Genomic DNA, 6,543 nt, shown 5'->3' on the forward strand with positions numbered 1-6,543 from the left:
ATGGCAGAGGACATCCGCGTTTTTAAATAAAACGCTTAACAAATTATAAACAACGATCTCTAACATAAAGAAGCAGAGCATCAAAATGGGCTATACAAAACACAACAGTACATACATACAAATGCAGCTGAGGCAAATACTGCAAAAGTATAAAAATACTGCACTGTAAATGCCAGTGCACATAAGTGTAACGTAATCGGAACCTAAACCAAATTTAAACACCTAGAAGGTGGTTTCGCAGCGGACCGCGATACTTAGGGAAGCTATATGACACCATATATATGTGAAATTTGTGTGGAGCAGCCTAATATACTTATAAATAACATTTAACGCGTGGCTTAAAAACCTTACCTCTTCAAGCCGCGAACATCGCAAGCCGGAGTAATAGATTCATGTTTCATAGAAATCTACTTTAATAGATTTTTTTGCTCTAAAACAAGCAATGTAACGATCTTGTAATAATAAAATGTAATGATCAATGTAATAAACACAGCATTGTAATGATCTTGCTATAAAACACACATGATCATTAGAAGGTGACTTGATCTACAGCGAGACCTGTTGTCATACGGCTATTCTGTTCTTGTACTTCTGAAGGTTAATTGAGCTGGTTATTATCACAGAGGCGCACACCAAAACAGAAAATGTACACTTTCACAAAAAGACGCCACTGCACGTTCTTTTCCTGCGTACTTTTTGTCCTGTGTCTGTCTCTGTGATCATAACAAAAGCTACTTACTTTCTAAAGCATGTCACACCCACTAACCCGTCGTTAAGCTTTACTCAAAGTTGTATTATTTCGAGGGCAATATCCCGTGCCTGTGACATGGAAAAAAACGCTAGTCCCCTTTCACTCTATGAAGATGGATAATCTACGAAGCTGGAAACAGTACACAGAGTACACGAAACAAAACACGTTTCTTTGTAATTTGCGAGAGATCATTCTTCCAAACCATTTAGCTGAATGAAATTTGGGAGGACCCCAACCTTTTCTAGCGGGAAAACATTGAGCTGTCTTTTACACAGAGGCCAGCGCACACTTGAGATATGCGCGGCATTCTTCATTTATAACAAAAGATTGCCACAAGCACACCGTCCGTGGCCTTGCTCGATAAACAAATAGCTTTTTTGGTGAGATACAAGTTCGTGTCTCACCTGAAGTGCGCGGCCATGTGTGATACGCGCTTTCACAGGCAGTTTGAGCTGTTTTCCGCGTGCGGGAATGCCCACACAGATAACCGTGCTGGCTTTTCCCCCCATAAATATTTTTTTATTTCCTAAAACCCGCAGTTGTGAGTCAGCGACCCTTTTGGTCGCTCTTCACTTTGAGCCGTCTTAGCGCTGCTCTGTTGATGCTGCGCATTTCCCTGCAGCGTCGTAGTCATCGTACGGTTTGTGCAACACACCAACACAATCCTCTCGACTACGGAGGGCACCGAACCTGACGTGCACTTTTAAACCTTCCGTCACCACAATGGACATCCTATCAGTAGGGGCATGAAACCTATAGCTGCAGCCGCACACCCCCTCCGTCCCCTCCCAAACTAAGAACGGTTATATGCGAGTGCTTAAAAGTGAAAGACACCATCGAAAGTGTTGCTGTGAAAGCCCTCTAAGACGAGCAAGTAATGGTCTCACGTAGGTACTCCAAGAGGGAAAGTTGCTGTTCAACCAGGAGGTAATCGCCCATACTCGACGAGCTGTAAGTTGAGGCGGCAACGGTGGCAGCAGCTACTTTCCCTTGTTTTCACTCCCATTCGCCTTTCTGTTCTGGCCTACGTTCCTTCAATTCCTGTTCTTCTTCCTTTCGTCGAACCACATATGCGTCCGTCCCATAGCATGGTAAAACCAGGAAGGCTTCGAGCTTTATTCTAGCGGGAAAACATGTGGCACCTTACTGGCATGTGTAGCACGCCAATCCAGACCCAAACCGCTCGATTACGTATTACAGAGGACAGAGCATATTGAGCCATAAAACGTCTATGTTAAACCACCCACCCAAAGAACGGGTACGTCATCGGTAGGGGCATAAAGCTCCGCTAGGCGTTCACGCCTTCCCCCCCCCCCCCCCCCGCCCCCGCCCATTTCACACCCTACCCTAATCCGGCCAAAAGCGATGGGCGCATATGTACTCGTGAAATATAGCGCCTAAAATGTCACTCGGAAAGTCTTTAAAGCTGAAGAACCATTATAGGCTCACGCCGGCGTTCCAACCGGGCAAGTTGCGATTCAGCAGAGAGAACGCCCAGCCACTGGGCGATGTGGAATTTGGTGCGGCAACGGCTGCAGAGACTTTTGCTTGCTTTTACGCCTATGAGCGCTTGTGTTGCTTATCCGTCGTCAGTTGATAACGGCGCTGTCGCCGTTGTAAGCCCATTGCTCCACTTGTGAAAGGCGAAAAAGTAATGGTGGGTGTAATAAAGTTGTGAAAGGGGGGTCGGCTGTGGCTAGAAGGAGCCCCTGGGCGGGGCCGAATAAATCGGGTTCACCGGAATGAACGCAGGTGGGCAGAGGGCGGGGGTTAGACATACTGCTTCGCTGTGCGCGAACGCGGACCTGCATCGAGGGCACATATGGGCGCCGGACTGCAGCTTTTGACACGCCTTATATAATAAAGACAATAGTCTTTCTTTGGCTACCTGTCTGTCTGTCTGTCCCTCGATTCAGCCAGCCGGCCGAAGCAACGAAGATGCCGTGCAATAGTCTTATATACTCACAGCCAAATTTAAACGTCTCAGTCCGGTGTTAACATTATTCAACAAGAACAAGACATTAAGCAAATATAAGGCAGCAAACCAATACATAAGTGATATTTGCAGTGTTCCTTGATTAAAAAAAAATACCGATGCCTCTTTTTTGCGAGAGCAAATAAGATACTTCATCAACTGCAAAAACCCTCGCCTGCTGGTTCCCGCGCTATCTGACGGTAAAAAATCAAATGGCAACAGCAACGAAATGTTCCACTAGATAGGTTTCGCGTACCGCGTGGAACCCTCGTGGAGTAGGGCGACGTGGTTCTATAAACGTTGTAGTCGGGTAACTCGATTCACGCCAGTTACGGCAGCGCTGACATCGAGGAACCCAACTTGGAGCAGTGGAACGCAGTAATTTAACTTGACTTGATAAAACCTGTAACTTGTTATCTTGGAAAGAACTAGACGGGGGGTGCAGCATAACAGGTGAGCGGGAAAGAGAAGGGATGCATTGACTTGCCGGGAGCGCCAATCTACTATCGGCTTGCGTGGACATTTGCATAGAAAGGAGCAGAACGCGGCAAATTTTTAATTTTCCTGAACCCTCTACGCGCTTTGTTTATTTTCTGTATGCGTATGTTTTATATTGGTCGGCACTGTTACAAAGCAGGTACTGTAAATATATTTGTTGCTCCTCTTTTATGGGTCGCCAACTCCCCTGATTAAGATACATTTTCCTTTCGCATGATTAGTTTCAAACTGGAGACACAACTTCAATTTAAATTCGCAATTACTGAAACATTACTGAAGGCCAGTGCATCGCCTCCTTTAAAGGAGGCGCTGGCCAGTGGTTGAGTAAATATTAGGCTGCGTAAAAAAATTCTTCGTTTGAGCTGCATCATTCGAAACGGGACAAAAACTTTGGTTGAAAGTTTTTTGGACCGTCTTTGCACGCAAAGTGAAATAAGGGCCTCACACTAGTCTATGTACACTAAGCAAGAAAAAGGAATCTCCTATAACAAACGACCTCTACAAGGAACTGTTGATAAGGATTGCTGCCACAAGGAGCCAGAGAAACAAGTGACTATAAAAACAAGTGACCATAAAAACGGCACTGTTGAAGGCAAGCTTCATAGGGGATCTCACGGCACAAGCCGATTTTGGCGCTCTGCTTTACAATTAAAGGCCATACTTTTTAAAAGAGGAAATGACTTAAAAATAGTATTTACGACTGGCAACACTCGCGTAGATTACACAGGAAGACATGTACTGGATCTGCCAAGATTCTGAGGAAACACTAAATTTTTTGTGGAAGTAAGTCGGTATTTCACGTGATTGTCAAATTTACTCTTGTCAACACGTGCTGCACCTTCGAGGCTTCCCATTGTGCTGGTCGCCTAAACATTTCACATGGTAAAATCGCACTAGACCGGTACACAAGAGGAGACCGGTGCACGGGACGAGCGTTATCCCGCGTAACTGTCTCATCTTGTGTCCTCGTCTAGGGCGCTTTTTACCGTGTCCAAGTCGTATCACTAACTAGCCCGAATTTCTGCCATGAATCCATGAATATCTCGTTAGGTTGGCATAACACACATAGCACACAGGTGTCATTGGCTTATAAAAAGCAAATATAGAGAATGCCTAAAAACTGTGTGTTTAAATGGCGAGATTTACGCGCGCATTTTTAATAGGGCGCGCGGAAACAGTGGGAACGCGGGTAACCTGGAGGTTTTTGAAGAAAACTCGGTTGTATTTCTCAGGAAACGAGGAAAGGGAGGAATACCGTGAGTGGGTGGGCTGGGGGGAAATGAAATGGCGGTTAACTAGCAGGGGCATTTGCAGCGAGGTGGGTAACCGCGTGGCCATCTTTAGGCAACGCTATAAGAATTACGTATTGCCCAGCCCTGAGACAACGGCATCGTGCCGTTTTGAAAACGCAAATAAAACATGTGTTCCTTTTTACCGCCTCGTAAATAATATTTCTGTCTGAAATATTTCATCTAAGCAAGCTTATTTATCAAAATGGAAACGCATGAACGAAAAAATGAAACTTATATTGATAAATATCGCGAGAAACATCTTGGAACACAGCTCTGGAAGACTCTCCTTTACGGTTGTAGCAATATGTCGCCGGAGTTCCACCAACTACTGTGAAATCAAACGGGTTCGCCACAAAATATAACCACAGTAGAAACTATGTACAGATGCGTGCAAGTACCTTGTCCGAGAAGGGCGGTCACGAGGGGCCACAGAAACATGCCGACCGTAGGTCTCCTGTTCTGAGCGGTACCTTGATTACTTCCGGACAGGTGCTTCAGTGCTGGAATAGTAAGGTCCAACACCAGCACTGACACCAAAAGGCAGATCCATGTCTGAAACAAACCACGGAGGTGCGTGAGAGAGAAATAGGGGCATTGTCATTTAACGCTTGACGCGTAAGAGCTACGCTCCGCCTCGGGTGTGAATAATTTTCCGACACACCGTGTCGTACTCCTAATCTCGACTTTTCTGGCGCATAATATGCCCCAGATGCCGCATTAATACCATTCAAACATATATCTTGCGAGGTGCATAAATAAATTGAACGTTTGGAAGTGAAGGACTGAATTGCATTGTTACTGCCCTGCGTGCCAAATTGCCAAATATTGAAGAAGTTTTAGGAACAGGATAGAAGACTGGGACTCAATAATCATTTCTGCTACTGCTGGAACCACGAGGGCAAATGTTCTGAAGCTTTTTAGGTGTAATCATTTTCAGGAACGTTTGATCTCTTTTTCTCTCTTTCTGCATTGACTCTATCTGCACTGAACAGTGGCAGTCTCGAATAGAAGTCGCACTCCATGTGCCCGTGAAGGTCAATACTGGTATTAGGACGAGACTCGACCCCATTACAGCGTAATTATTTCATGACTGGGTGACTTATAGTCATGATGCAATGCTCCCATGACGTGGCCAGTGTACCTGATTGCCACATTTGAAGTTGAAGGTCAACATCTGTATATGTATATTTCTCCAAAGAATTTTATCAAATATCTTTGGTTGACGGCCCGGAATTGCCGTAAATTTTACTACGTGCAAGAATTCAAGACACTTACAAGAACCTTTGGTAGGGTAAATTCCCTTCAAGCGTTCGAATTTATTCAGATTGATTGCTTGATGGCAGGAGGCAGAAACAAGACACGCGGAATAAACAGAAGGGGATAATCGTACTGTGGCGCATCTCTAAAGCTTATTGATCGAGGGGCTTAGTTTGTAACCATCTTATATTCACGGAGCTCTGCAAAACTCGCAACAAACACTTTTACTGATTCCTTCACGTCTGGAAGCACTGCGAAAGCTATAGTTATCACCAGTATGCAACGGCACTGCCTGATTTGCTCGTCTCCGCAGATCTACCTTCCCTTTCTGCTTTGCTTTTGTCGATTGTTTTTGAATGACAATATCGAGTGCGTTACTGACGCAGCTGAAAGAAAGCCGGCCAGTATCTGGGAAACCGCTGTAATGACGTAAGACGTAATTCGAATGAAGGAAAAATATCTTTTGAGCTAGTTTCTATTTTATGTGATGCGCATAACGCAAAAATTTCTGGTTGAGGTTTTTGTGAGCCTCTTTTATGAGCCTCTTTTATGAGTGCTGGCTTTGTTTGTTTACTACATTCTGAAATCAAGGTGGATTTAGAAAACAGTTGACGCGAAAGTGAGTGAGTGAGTGAGTGTATGAGTGAGTGAGTGAGTGAGTGAGTGAGTGAGTGAGTGAGTGAGTGAGTGAGTGAGTGAGTGAGTGAGTGAGTGAGTGAGTGAGTGAGTGAGTGAGTGAGTGAGTGAGTGAGTGAGTGAGTGAGTGAGTG

Source organism: Haemaphysalis longicornis, unplaced genomic scaffold (assembly GCF_048455015.1).
Source record: "Haemaphysalis longicornis isolate Haplotype H1 unplaced genomic scaffold, Haemaphysalis longicornis Haplotype H1 scaffold_15, whole genome shotgun sequence".
NCBI lineage: Eukaryota > Metazoa > Arthropoda > Arachnida > Ixodida > Ixodidae > Haemaphysalis > Haemaphysalis longicornis.